General features: G+C 45.1%; 2 protein-coding genes across 10 annotated transcripts in view; one reads left to right on the top strand and one right to left on the bottom strand.

Annotated features, from left to right (window-relative positions):
• Positions 1-15,421, top strand: part of LOC142464315 (uncharacterized) — a 223,742-nt gene that overhangs the window by 17,658 nt on the left and 190,663 nt on the right. The window lies entirely within an intron of this gene.
• The window catches only part of LOC142464329 (uncharacterized), a 794,668-nt gene that overhangs the window by 639,486 nt on the left and 139,761 nt on the right, over positions 1-15,421 (bottom strand). The gene's annotated exons all lie outside the window — the stretch shown is intronic.

Below are 15,421 nucleotides of genomic sequence, written 5' to 3'. Positions count from 1 at the left end.
GGCAGGGGGGGTCGCACATAGCAGCAAGGGCCTCCGCACGGCAGGAGGACCTCTGCAAGGGGCCGCGCCCCCTCCAGAGGCGGACGCCGACGCCCTGATAGAATGGAGAAGGGCCGGTAGGGGATTTCCCCTGCTTAGAGCAGGGAGAGGCTCCGGTTAGGTGATTTCCCCTGCTTAGAGCAGGGAGAGGCTCCGGTTAGGGGATTTCCCCTGCTTAGAGCAGGGAGAGGCTCCGGTTAGGGGATTTCCCCTGCTTAGAGCAGGGAAAGGCTCCGGTTAGGGGATTTCCCCTGCTTAGAGCAGGGAGAGGCACGCGTGGGGTGAGGGGGGTGTCACGGAGGCCGGGAGAGATTGGTGTGAGGAGGGGGGGGGGTGGTGGATGGCCCGATGGGAGGGGATGGTGGATGGCCCGATGGGAGGGGGTGGTGGATGGCCCGATGGGAGGGGGTGGTGGATGGCCCAATGGGAGGGGGTGGTGGATGGCCCGATGGGAGGCGGTGGTGGATGGCCCGATGGGAGGGGGTGGTAGATGGCCCGATGCGAGGGGGGGCGGATGGCCCGATGGGAGGGGGTGGTGACAGATGGCCCTGCAGGGGCCTGAGGCAGACAGGCGCGGAAGGGGCTGGCTGCCGGAAGGGGGAGGAGTGGAAGAGCTGACGAGGGAAAGTTGCTGAGAGGCGGGGGAGGAGCGAAGGCACTGCTCAGAGAGCCGGAGGCGGAGTAATCTCCCCAACAACATGAACTCGCCTCCGGCTTTTTTTTTTTTTTTTCTCCAGCACGGGAAAAACAGCAGCGCGAGCGCGGGAAATTTAAAAAATACACGTGTGCTGTTTGGGCCAATATTTACTCGCCCGGGGGTTAAATCCACACGCCCCGGGCGTGTAAATGTATATAATTGTCGAACACTGGATATAACTGTTGTAGTGGTTCTATCAAATCCTCTTTCAGGATTTTATAGTATTATCCTGACATCCCATCCGGGCCTGGGGCCTTACAATTTTTAAGATTTTGAATTGTGTCTTTTATTTCTTTTTCGGTGATTGGGGAGTTTAAACTGTCCATGTCCTCTTGACTTATTTTAGGTATCTTAATGTTTTTAAAGAAAGTTTCCCTTGCTTCTAGATTTATCTCTCCATCTCTATATAGTTTGCTGTAGTATACTTTAAACACCTCATTTATTTTTTTTGCTTCTGTGGTTATCTCTGTCTTATCATATATTTTAGTGATAGGTTTAGTTGACCTATAATTCCGCATAAGGTTTCCCAGGAGCCTACTCGTCTTATTTCCGTGTCTGAAAAATTTGGCTTCTTTTATTGATTTTTTTTCCCTAGTTCTTTTTTTCTCTAGTTACACCTCACATATGGATTTTTTCTGGTTATAGATTTCTTTATTTTGGGATGTTGGATCTGTTTTGAACGCTCTGAATGCCTTGCTAAATTCTTTACTTAAGGATGGCAGCGGAGCACAGCTGAAGGATGGGGTCAACACCAGCAATGAAGGGGTAAAAGTATTTCTTTAATGAAACATGGTGCACAACGGGGGGAGACAACAAAAACTCTAACGCGTTTCAGGCTATGCAGCCCTTTTTCAACTCTTTGAAAAAGGGCTGCATAGCCTGAAACGCGTTAGAGTTTTTGTTGTCTCCCCCCGTTGTGCACCATGTTTCATTAAAGAAATACTTTTACCCCTTCATTGCTGGTGTTGACCCCATCCTTCAGCTGTGCTCCGCTGCCATCCTTGGATAATCTTTGTATATATTGACTCAGCGTGATGCACGCACAACATGGATCAAGGTTTCCAAGAAGAGTTTTGTTTCTCCCCACCTATGGAGTTGCTGACCAGTAACAGTGCCGCAGGTAAGAGAGTTTTTTTCTAGTCTGGTGATGTGCTTTTCGAGCATTACAAATATACCCTCACCAAAGACAGTTTACTCTATCATACCACTTCCTGCTTTATGATGCACTGGGTCCAATACTCTCTATTACTTATTCAAACCTTGTCCCAACTTATTTATCTACATTTTTGAGCAACAATTGCCATTGTACCCCTTTTTTGCTGTAGCACTGTTTATAGGGAATCTTTCCCTTACCTTCTACTAAATTCTTTACTTGCTTTACAAAACTCCTGTGTTGCCTGTTTCTTTCTTCTGGAGACATATGCCATGATGTCGCCCCTAATTACTGCTTTTGATGCTTCCCAGAAAAGTATGGGGTTTGTCTTATGTTCCTGATTTGTGTTTTCAAATCTTTCCCAGGCTCCCTTTAGATAGTTTACAAAGTCTTCGCTATTGCTCATATAGTTTGGGAATCTCCAGGTATTCGGGCTTGCTCTGCCCAATCCCATGTCTAGATCTAGGCGTACCATCGCATGGTCAGAAATAATTATCTCTCCCATGTCTATGTGTGCTATTTTGTTAAGTAGGTTCGGTGTTAGGAGGATTGTATCGATTCTTGAGAATGAATTATGTACATTGGAGTAGAAAGAGAAGTCCCTCTCCAATGGATTGAGCGTTCTCCATCCATCCACTACCCCTAGTTCTGTTTTAATCAATTTCATGTTTTTGGTTTGGATACTATCTTTGGGCGTGCTGTCGTTGTGGCTTGACCTGTCCAAGAACTTGTCTTGGACTGCATTCCAGTCTCCTCCCAGGACAATATTTCTGTGCCTATATTTCAGTATCTTGTTTATAGTTTCTTGACAAAACTCGGCCTTATGATCATTTGGTCCGTATACATTGACTAGGAGATAGTCTATTCCCCCACTTCTAACCTCTGCTACTATAAATCTACCCTCGCTGTCTCTCTCTGTGTTGATTATTGTTAGGGGGAGGTTTTTATTTATACGTATGGCTACTCCCGCTTTCTTTCCTATGGCCGGGGAAAAGATATTGTGTCCTACCCAATCTCTTTGGAGTTTATTGCTTTCTTTTGAATTTAGATGCGTTTCCTGTAGGAATGCTATGTCTGTTTTTTGTTTTGTTTTTAGGTAATTTAGTCCTTTTTTTTTGCGTTTTATGGGATTGTTAAGCCCCTTGACATTCCATGTTATTATTCGTGTGTGCATTGTATATATGTGTGTGTTCGGTGTCCTCTATGTAAGTAATCTTTAACTCTTTCCTGTTTCCTGTTGAGTATTTTGTTCTGGGGGTTTTACTCTTTTTTTTCTGCTTGTTTCCAACACACTTTTTTTTTTTTTTTTTTTTTTTTAAACCGGCGTGTCAACATGATCTCTGCCGTAATTTGCTATATTATAACTTCTAGCTTTTTAAACTTTTAACTTTCCTTTCTTTTCTGGACTTCACTTTTATCCAGAGGTGTATTTTCTAACTTCCTGTATATTTCCTTGTGTGTGCACTTTAGTCTCCACGTCCCTACTAGGGGATGTATTATTATTTTCTGTTGTATTTTTCCCTTAGCAGATTTCTCTATTTCTTTTATATTTCTTCTTTTTTTTTTTTTTTGCTGTTGTTGTGCCCTTTGCCCTGCAGATGTTTTGTCCTTATTTATTAATAAGATTGGTCTTATGTTGGGTTATCTGTGTGTCCCTCTTGCTTGCCCCATTATGTTTCTTGCTTGTGTTATGAGCGCTATGGAGTGTGGGTTTACCCTCCTTCCCTCTATTGTCTTGGTCCCATTGTTTTGTATGTTCGTGTGGTTGTGTATCTGTCTACCTTTCATCGGTATCATGGTTTCTCGTCTCTGTCCCCCTTGCTGTTATGTTTTCGGTTTCTGTCTGGTGTCTGTCCTTGTCTCTTCTTGTTCTGTCTATACTGCTTCCCCCCAGTTGCGATACCAGGAGCTCAGTGTTGGTATGGCTCGATAGGAAAACAATAGGAAAACACATTCGGGTTATTGCATGACATTAACACTGTTATGGTCAGTGCTTGACAAATCACCCAAAAATCTACTCGCCGAACAAAAAAATCTACTCGCCACCTAGTCCCACCCCAACCCCGCCCCTAGTCCCCCTACCCCGCCCCTAGTCCCGCATTTAAAAAAAACCCTAAATGAAATAAATTGAATAAATTTCTAGTAAGAACATTCGTTTTTGACATAAGTTTATTTATTGTATTACATTATACTACAATTAGTCCTTGTTACGTGTGTGTGTGTGTGTGTGTGTATGTGTGTATAAATGTCGAATCTAGAAAAAAAAGCCAGGTGTGAATGACTAGTTTCCTGCACCCCTTAACTAGTGCCTGGACGTCCCCGCTTCACAATATTTAAAGCAGCAATCCCGCCTGGGATCTTACCTGATCCGCAGTCCCTCAATGTCCAGGTACCCTCATTCCTGCAATGTTATACATTGGAGGGAATGTGTTCCCTACCTGTCTTCTGGGTTAGGGGGGGTTCCGATGTCTTCCGTGTGAAGCTTGAGTCAGATCTGGAATAAAGCAGTGTAGGTTATTTCGGTGTAGGTATAGGGCAGTTAAGATATACAGGGTAAATAAAATATCCAGATTGTGAGACAGAGAGAGATGGTGAGACGGAGAGAGGGTGAGAGAGAGGGTGAGAGAAAGAAGGTGAGAGACGGTGAGAGAGACGGAGAGAGGGTGAGAGAGACGGAGAGAGGGTGAGAGAGACGGAGAGAGGGTGAGAGAGACAGAGAGAGGGTGAGAGAGACGGAGAGAGGGTGAGAGAGACGGAGAGAGGGTGAGAGAGACGGAGAGAGGGTGAGAGAGACGGAGAGAGGGTGAGAGAGACGGAGAGAGGGTGAGAGAGACGGAGAGAGGGTGAGAGAGAGACGTAGAGAGGGTGTGAGAGAGACGGAGAGAGGGTGAGAGATAGGGTGAGAGAGACGGAGAGAGGGTGACGGGGTGAGAGAGGGGCTGAGAGAGGGGGTGATAGAGGGGTTGAGAGAGACGGAGAGAGGGTGAGAGAGACGGAGAGAGGGTGAGAGAGACACGGAGAGAGGGTGAGAGAGACACGGAGAGAGGGTGAGAGAGAGGGTGAGAGAGACGGACAGGTGAGAGACAGAGAGAGGGTGACTGTGGGGGTTGGGGTGACTGGGTGGGGTGATTGGGGTGTGGGGTGATTGGGGGGTAGGGTGATTGGGGGGTAGGGTGATTGGGGGGCTGGGATGACTGACTGGGTGGGGGGTGTGGGGTGATTGGGGGGTAGGGTGATTGGGGGGTAGGGTGATTGGGGGGCTGGGATGACTGACTGGGTGGGGGGATGACTGACTGGGTGGGGGCATGACTGACTGGGTGGGGGGGTGACTGACTGGGTGGGGGGATGACTGATTGGGTGGCGTGGGGGGGTACTTCTGGTGTCCTACATGTTCTCTCTCTCTCTCTCTCTCTCTCTCTCTCTCTCTCTCTCTCACACACACACACTCTCTCATACCCATAAACACACTCTCTCATACACACACACACACTCTCTCATACCCATAAACACACTCTCTCATACACACACACACACACACAAACAAACTCTCCTACCCATACACACACACACACACTCTCCTACCCATACACACACACACACACACACACACACACACACACACACACACTCTCCTACCCATACACACACACATACACACACACTCTCCTACCCATACACACACACATACACACACACACACACACTCTCCTACCCATACACACACACATACACACACACACACTCTCCCACCCATACACACACACATACACACACACACACACACACTCTCCTACCCATACACACACACATACACACACACACACTCTCCTACCCATACACACACACATACACACACACACACACACACACGGGATGGGACGGGGAAACACCCCGCTACTAACTGCCGCCCCGCGCGGGCAGCTGGAGCGAGGGGAGGAGGGGGTGTAAGAGAAACACCCGAGCCGCGCGGGCAGCGGGAGGGGGGTGAAACACCCGAGCCGCGCTGGCAGCGGGAGGGGGGTGAAACACCCGAGCCGCGCGGGCAGAAGGAGGGGGGGTGAAGCACCCGAGCCACGCGGGAGGGGGGTGAAACACCCGAGCCGCGCGGGCAGCAGGAGGGGGTGAAGCACCCGAGCCGCGCGGGCAGAGGGAGGGGGGTGAAACACCCGAGCCGCGCAGGCAGCGGGAGGGGGGTGAAGCACCTGAGCCGCGCGGGCAGCGGGAGGGGGGTGAAGCACCCGAGCCGCGCGGGCAGCGGGAGGGGGGTGAAACACCCGAGCCGCGCGGGCAGAGGGAGGGGGGGTGAAACACCCGAGCCGCGCGAGCAGCAGGAGGGGGGTGAAACACCCGAGCCGCGCGGGCAGCAGGAGGGGGTGAAGCACCCGAGCCGCGCGGGCAGAGGGAGGGGGGTGAAACACCCGAGCCGCGCAGGCAGCGGGAGGGGGGTGAAGCACCCGAGCCGCGCAGGCAGCGGGAGGGGGGTGAAGCACCCGAGCCGCGCGGGCAGCGGGAGGGGGGTGAAGCACCCGAGCCGCGCGGGCAGCGGGAGGGGGGTGAAACACCCGAGCCGCGCGGGCAGAGGGAGGGGGGTGAAACACCCGAGCCGCGCGGGCAGAGGGAGGGAGGGGGGAAGAGAAAGACATGAGCCGCGCGGGCAGCGGGAGCGCCGAAGGGAGGGGGGAGAAACACCTCTGCTACCGCCCGCGCGGGCAGCGGGAGCGCCGGGGACCGGATGTATAAATATTTATTAAAGGCATTAAATTCCCCACACCTCAAGCATGTGTCCACAATCCTCTCCATGACCGGATCAGTGCAGGTCTTGTAAGTAGGAGGTGACACAATTATACAGGAGGATATATAGGAAGAGGAGGAGCAGCAGACGAGCGCGCACCCCCAACCCCCCCCCCCCTCCCCATTACTTACCCGTGCAGAGAAGGAAGGGCGGTTTGAAGTCCTGGCAACTCCAAGCCGCGTCACAGCCAGAGGGATTTTTTTTTTTTTTTTCGAGCAGGGGGTTTTTTTTTTGCAGAGCAGGAGAAAAGCTACTGGCCACGAGCCAATATCCGATCGCAGCTGGCGAGTTGGCGACCGGGTTTGTCGAGCACTGGTTATGGTTATATACTTTTTTGTTTTTGCCTCTTCTTTTCCTTTTCTCCCCTCTTCCCCTTTCTTCCCCCCCCCCCCCACTCCCTCTTTCTCCCCTCCTCCCCTCTCTTCCCCTTCCCCTTGTCCTCCCTCTCTCCCCCTTCCCCTTGTCCTCCCTCTCTCCCTCCTTTTCCCTCCCCCCCTTCCCTTCTCTCCCTTTCCCTCACTTCCCCCCTTGTTCCTTCCCCCCCCTCTCCTGTCCCCCCTTCAGTTCCTTCTTCACTTCTCCCCCTCCCCTTCTTCCCCCAGCTCCCATACCTGAGGCATCCTTTGCTCTCCCTCCCCTGTTTTTCTTTCCTGCCTCCCCCCCCCCCCCTGATTTGAGCCATGTTGTGCACCAAGTCCAAGATACATGTGCGGGTCAACGCTATAGGGCACGGGAGCCCTGTGGGGTATGATCCCATGTATATATACATGTCTGTACTCAAGGCCAGATATACACTCAGATATCCATACGCATACCTATGTACAGTCATGCACCTTACACTTGTTCATATACGCTCCTACTCACACACATACCTGTATCCATACACACCCGCATACATCCACTTTTATTTTTTTATTTTTAAGGCAACAAAGGGACAACTGTCTTAATTCAGTCTCTTTCAGACGAAATGTGTTTCTGGACTCTGCCTACGTCTCCTTCAGCGTTCATCCTCTCTTGCAGCGTTTCGATCCTCCTCTGCGCTCCTGGTAGCTTTCATCTTTGCCACGTACTTTTCCGCCTGGTCATGGGAGGTGAAGGTTTTCACTTCTGTGTCGGTGTAAATTTTTAGGGTTGCTGGATATATCAGCGCAAATTTCTGTTTTTGCTTGTAAAAGGTGGTGCATACCCTGCTGAATTCACTCCTCTTTTGTGAGACCATTGCCGAATAGTCCTGGAAAATCATAATTCGCTTGTTCTCAAATGTCAATTGGTCCATTTCTTTGAAGGCTTTAATAATTTTGACTTTGTCATTAAAGTTGAGAATCTTTGCTATTATCGGTCTAGGTTTAGTGTCTTGATATTGCCTTGCAGCACCCATTCTGTGTGCTTTCTCAATCTTTATTGCGTGGTCTGCAGATAGCCCAAGGTGCTCTGGGATCTATTTTTCGCAGAACTCTAAGTTGGTACTGTTTTACTGATTCAGGCACTCCTATCAGTCTAATGTTATTTAGTCTAGACCGGTTTTCAAGGTCATCAACTTTTTCCTCCAATATACAGTTTTTCTTCCACATTGCTGATTCTAGCTTCAGCCTCCTCCACTCTTGAGGTATGAGCTGTCAGCTAATTTTTCACCTCATCTATGGATGTTTTTATTTTGTCAATTTTTTGTCTAATTGTGGGAGAATTTCTCTTGCTACAGCTTTAGCAATACTCTCAGACAACATGCCTGGTTGACTGCTTCCCCAGTCTGGCTTGATTCCCCTGCATGAGCCTCGTGGCTGTTGGCCATTTTAGGTGTCTCTCTCCTTCTCTCTGCCTTGTCCTGGCGCTGCTGCTGTTGCTGTTTTGGGGCCATCTGTGCAGTTTTGGAGAGATATTTCTCCATGCAGGTGCCTCCGCTTGTTGAGGCGCTTGTCTCTTTAAATTGTGGATGAGTTTTGCCGGCTATCGGTTCGCGGTTACTGCGGCTCTCCCCGTCGGACCAGCGGAGCTCCTCTCAGTGCGTCCTCACAGCCCTGGCGCCATACCAGAAGTCCAACAAACTGTTTTTAAACACTGGCAAGGCTGAAACAATGGTATTTTGGAACAAAGCTACATTTTTAAAGCTTCCAATGTCTGAGCTCCAGATCAGAACCAACACAAAACCCACCCTAACTCCTGTTACTAGTTTTAAATACTTGGGCATATGGTTTGACTCTCATTTAACATTCGGGATGCACATTGATACCCTGACATCCAAAACCTATGCCAAACTAGGTGTACTTTACAGGAACAAATCCTCCCTAAGTCTTCTGGTCAGAAAGCGTATTGCACAGCAGATGCTAGTGCCAATTATCGACTATGGGGAAATAGTAATGCCTCGGCACCCCAAACCCACCATAGCAAACTTGACACCCTCTACAATTCAATATGCCGTTTTGTTCTCCAATGCAACTACAGCACACATCACTGCGAAATGCTCAAAGAACTGGATTGGTCATCACTTGAGTCTAGGAGCAAAGTTCATCTTTCCTTTCTTGCATTCAAATACTTTCTGGGCAAGCTACCCACCTAGTTGAACAAGCTCCTCACCCCTACCACATGCAGCACTTATCTGAGATCTTACTCTAAAAGACTGTTCATGGTCCCAATGTTCAGAAAAGTATCCAGCTCCTCCTTCTCTTACCGTGCAACCCAATACTGGAACAATCTACCAGAGACTCTCACAGCCACCACCAGTCTAAGTTACATAGTTACATATAGTTACATAGTAGATGAGGTTGAAAAAAGACATAGGTCCATCAAGTTCAACCTATGCTAAATTTAGACAACAGATACTTTATCCTATATCTATACATTCTTATTGATCCAGAGGAAGGCAAACAAAAAACCACAGTGTCATATCATCCAATGATATCTCATAAGGGGAAAAATAAATTCCTTCCTGACTCCAAGAATTGACAATCGGATTAATCCCTGGATCAACATCCTTCCCATGTAGTGGGGGAAGACGCCTTCAACATTAAGAGCAGCAAAAGATTAGAGAGGAATCATCATTCCAAATCCATAAAGCGCAAGAGCGCGGACTGGACACTTTTCTACACTGGTAATCTGTGTGACCCACTTGTTGAGCCACACTGTATTGTCTTTTTTTCCCTCACAGTCACGCAGCAGCTATTAGACTCTTATGATTAATTGTCCAATTAACATATTATTGTTGTATTGGGTTCTGTATTTCACTTGTGCATTAATATTGTTGTATTGTCCTAATGTTTCGTCCACCTTTTCCTCCCTTCCCTCCTCCTACTCTCCCCACCTCTTTATCCTTTTTTCCTTCTCCCTTACCCCTCCCTTCCCCCCTTCCTTACTCTTCCCCACCCCTTTCACCTTCCCTATACGGACGGATCATGGCTGAATCTAATACTAGCCATTTTCTAGACTGTCTCAAAAATAGGTTTAACAAACCAGAACTGTTCAGTAAGATGTTTTCAGACACACCAATAGAAGAGGTAATAACTCCTAGTCTGCCTTCTCTTATGAATGAGTTGCACAAACTATTGGAGAAAGAGACTAAGTCTTGGTTAGAAATGGCCACATTAGAAGAATATATAAGGGTGGGTCGTATACCTAGAGGACTGAGAGTCCTCAAACCCTCAACTTATAATACGGACAGTCCAGAGTTTGTCAAAGAATGGGAAAGAATCCAGGCTCATTTTTCTTTGGAATTAATGCGATTATTAATTTTAGAAAGGAAAAAAGAAATAATCGAAGTAGATAGCAAAATAACCAAAGGTAAAAATGAGATTCTTGAAGTTCCCTGTCTAGACAAACTACCGCAACTGACCAAAGATATGAATATTAAATTGAGGAGATCAGAGAATCAAATCTTAATCAATAAGAACAAAAAAATTCTTAGGGATAAGAGAGATTATGCTCTTAATATTCAAAGATGTTGGGACACAGTAAAGGAAACCGCTACAGATGGGGACCCTGCTACACATGACACTGATGAACCCAATGCTTTAGTTCCAAATCATCCAAAGGGGGTAGCACAAACTAAACATACTAATCCCAAAATTAATATCAATATCCCAAGGACACCAAGAGACCCTAATTTTCATGCTAGACCTACACATGAGAAACATACCAGACTCCCATCCAAATATCAAAGGAATGATAATATAGAACCCTCTGGATGGGATCCAAACATTCATAAAAAACAACAGTGGATTCCCCATTATTCCAAACAGAATAAGAGGCATAATAAACAACATACACCACACAATAGGAAACACACTAATGCCCCTAAAAAACATCCTAATACCTATAGAGGACAAGAAACGGGAACACCTAATATCCCTTTATACAATAAATTTGAAGTATTGAAGGATAGAAAGGAAGAAACAGAAAATGAGGATTTTTTAAACAGGCTGGAAAAAATGAGAAAATCAATATCCACTTGGGATTCCAACCATCCACCTCTGTTAGGAGTCCCCCAAAAGATTGCAAGGAAAAGACAGGATTCAGGAGAGGAAATAGAGGGAGGGGACAAAGAGATAGACCAACAACTCTCCCCACCAAAAATTGTCCAGATGACCTAACACTAAAATCAAAGGGCATCTTTAACTTATCCCATTTTCAAATAGATCATACTTTAATGAATGTCTTGGGGAAAGGACTCTCATTTGCCCCCACATGAAGGGTTAACAATTTTGATCTTTATATAGATCTGCAAAAATTCAATCGTAAGTTAACTTTAAGTAGACATTTTGTATCCGATTATGGGGGCCAAATATCAACTCCGGACATTATTAACCCCACTGTTAATACGTTATCCACCAGTGAACAAAATCAACTGGTGGACTTAATGTCCCTAATGGACGAGGGGTTAACTAATGTAGGAGATGACACATTAATACAGCACTCACTGTTTAAGCCGAATTCAACTTTCTATCCTTATCACTCTAGGGGACAGTATATTGATATTTTCAACAAACTAGTGGAAAAGGAATTCAAGACCCTTGAACAATCACAGTCAACCCAAACAAATTGGAATATGAACTTGACCAGTCAGGAAAGACATGCGTTAAAAGTATTACAACAAGATCCCAATACAGTTGTACGGGAAGCAGATAAGGGTGGAGGTATTATACTCCAAGACAGAGCAGATTATTGCTTGGAGGCAACTAGATTACTATCAGACCCAAAATCTTATTGTAAACTTCCCAAAGAGAAAGGGACCCCAATGGAGAGCACTCAAGCAGATGCACAGAGTACACTAGACAAAGGATATGTGTGTATGTTGATAAGTGATATGTACACGATAAAAACCATTTATTAGAGTCTTAACTCAGAATAAAATAAAGTTGGACGCTAGGTGCCCAAATAAATGAGACTCAATACAGTCAAAAAAGCGCAGCGAAAGTAAAAATTGCCAGTTCTCAAGTGTATAGTGCGGACTACTGCCCTTGATGATATATGCAGGGTAGAGTCAGATGTAATCAGTGCCTCCTAGAGACTGTGTCCGTGAGTATTTGGTCACAGGTATAGTCACTTGTGCCTATCAGTATGAGTGGTGTATATATATGTATATATCACATCACCACGTATATATAGGTAGATGAAACCAGTGAGTAGTTAGCTGTAGTGGAATCCCAGGGGACAGACTAAAGTCACCAGTCATAGGGTAGTCTGTATCATCAGGTCGCTGCTTTAATCCCTGGGCGAGGGGGGCCAGCATTTCAGACCACCATAGGGATTAATCAGTCAATCACTCACATACACTCACTTGAATTGTACCTAGATGCAGATATCTAGGTGGATGTATCTGCTGTACACAAGTGACCAAAGGTCCAGGTAGGTAGAAAAAATATATTGCAGTACACAAGTAGTGTCTACATATACTTAGAAACAATAAAAACACAGGAGAAGCTGGTAGCATAAAAAGGCATGCACCGTGCTTCTATTCAGTGGCTGTATACACACTAGCTAATGCTTAGTGATCACACTAATGCACACACGGTTGCTGCTCAATGTAAATCAGTCTCAAGCTCAATGCTAAAACAAACTCTCTGTTTAGGGAGTTTGTGTGGGTGCCGGGAGCGCTCCGATCACGAGCGTAAGTCCCGCCCCTCTGACGTGATGACGTCACTTGCCAACGTACGTTTCGCTATGGCACAAGCTTTCTCAAGGCTGGGAGGACTTACACTCGTGATCGGAGCGCTCCCGGCACCCACACAAACTCATGTTCTAGTTGACTGTTTTGCCCAGCTGTTATGTTTTTCAGACAGCTACCATTATTTATTAGAAGGGGGGGAAGAGTTTGACCGACTGGGCCCCTCCGATAGGAGGAGTTGGATATCTGTCAGGTTTGCTCATGTATAACCGTTCTTAGCTGTATGACACAAAAGGACAAGATCTGTCTTTGCACTTGTGTTGCTCCGTGATAAAGGAATTTGGGCTAATGTCACATCAATGCTGTGCACGTAGACCTTTTCTAAAGTCTTTGGCAAGATGCAAACAAAATGCCAGTATAAGGCTGTGCAAGCACAATGTGTATAGTGGGAGAGTGGTGTGTGGCACCAGTTTGTATGCATAATTCAATTTCATAGTAAGCGTGTCATTTATAATCTCTTTGTCCTATAGAAACACACTATTGTAATTATTTGTAAACACTTTTTTTTGCATGCAATACTTTCAGTTTTGGATTGTTTCTTTATTTAAAAAAAACCATACATGTCGTTCAGCTGTATTCCATCAAGAGAAAACTGCTATTGCATGACTTGTATTGTGAGAGTGTGGGCAGTGAGTGTGTGTGCAGTGATTGCTGGGAGTGTGTGGTGTGTGCAGTGTGCAGTGGGAGTGTGTGCAGTGTGTGCAGTGTGTGCAGTGTGTGCAGTGTAGAGTGTGTGCTGGGAGTGTGTGCAGTGTTCAAAAAAAAAATTTTATTTAAATTTTTTTTTTTTTTTTTTTTAAACGGGAGCCACGGGAAAACCGCGTTATAACCATTTCGCGGTATAACGAGGCGCGTTATAACGGGGTTTACCTGTATATGTTACTGATAACAAGTTATATACCAAAACTCATTTTAAAAGTACAAATGTGAATTCCTTTCTGCATCCTGCAAGTGGTCATGAAAAAAGATGCATTAACAATATCCCCTATAGTCAGTTCTTGCGAATTAGGCGCAATTGTGCTGATTTAGAGACATTTAAATCTCAATCTCAGATACTTGTAGAACGATTCCTACAAAAGGGCTATGATAGGACTATTGTTATTAAAGCATTTAACAAGGCATTGCACACTAATAGGGATAAATTGATTTGCCCTAGGAGCAACAAGTCAGTGCATGATCAAAGTGTTGCTAGTAATGGGAGTTTGGATATATCTACCCAACCAATGGATAATACCATTGTTAGCGATAGCATTCCACCTAACATTGTACCACAAACTGTAAAGCCAAAAAAACATATTGATAAGAAAAAATACAAAACAAATAAAGGAAATAAGACACCGTATTTTGTCACCAAATTTAATAGGTCACATAGCAAGATAAAACATATTCTTAACAAATACTGGTACATCCTACATTTGGATCCTATTTTGACCAAATTTTTACCCAAAAGACCACGTATTGTCTTTACAAAAAGCAATAATCTTACAACCATATTAGCCCCGAGCCTTCTTAAGGGCAGTGTCCCTAACAATAAAAGGGATCTCAGAGATTTGTTGGGGTTAAAGGGTGATCATAGATGTAAAAGATGTAAAAATTTGTCCCAGAATGTTAACACAAGATTATTTCAAGTCCAAAACGACAGATCACGAATATGATATTAAAAACTATATTGATTGTCTATCCACATACGTTATATACATCTTACAATGTGGATGTGGACTACAATATATAGGTTGCACTAAACGCCATCTGAAGATACGTGTGATGGAACATCTCAGAAATATTGTTAACATTCCTAAACTATTGGCCTCTGGTAAACCACTTACGCATTTGTTGTCCCATTTCAAAGATTTTCATCAATGCAGTACAATAGGGGTTAAATACATGGTTATCGAACACATAACTACCACCATTAGAGCTGGTGACAGGGACTTACATATCGCAAGGAGAGAACAATTTTGGATTTATACACTCCAAACTAAATACCCCGGGGGGTTGAATGATTACGTAGAATTGACTCCCTTCTTGCGGTAATCATATAAGTGGTATTGTTTGCTTTACAGTTTTTCGCATTATTAATCATTAATTTAGATTACCTCTCATAATTGAGGTTTATTCCCCTTTTAAGTATTTTATTCAACTTTATTTCATAGGTTTTTTCCCCTTTCCCCTCTTTTTTTAATTATACATTTTCCTTTTCTTCCCTTTTTTCCCTTTTCCCCCCTTATTTCTCCTACTATACTTATTCCTTTTTAACATATTTTTAATGTTTATTATGTGTTGTATTTGTATGTGATTGCACAATGTTTTATTTGTATATTAACAAATATATTTTTTATATGTTACACTTGTTTATAAGGGGCAACCTGTATGTTTCACTTTATATATCTCTACTAGTGAGTGGCACTTTTGTTTTAATTATTTATTTTATTGCTCCAAGTGCCACCATACTAATTTATGATTAGTCCTATGTTTACCTTGTTAAACATCAAAGGGGAGGATTTGTGAATTTAACCCATCCCCTTTTCTAACCAGACCTAATTGGATGCCTGGTCATTGGTATTAACCAATGACGAATGCAGACAG

Source organism: Ascaphus truei, chromosome 12 (assembly GCF_040206685.1).
Source record: "Ascaphus truei isolate aAscTru1 chromosome 12, aAscTru1.hap1, whole genome shotgun sequence".
NCBI classification, from domain to species: Eukaryota; Metazoa; Chordata; class Amphibia; order Anura; family Ascaphidae; genus Ascaphus; species Ascaphus truei.
This window is presented reverse-complemented; position numbering and strand designations above follow the sequence as displayed.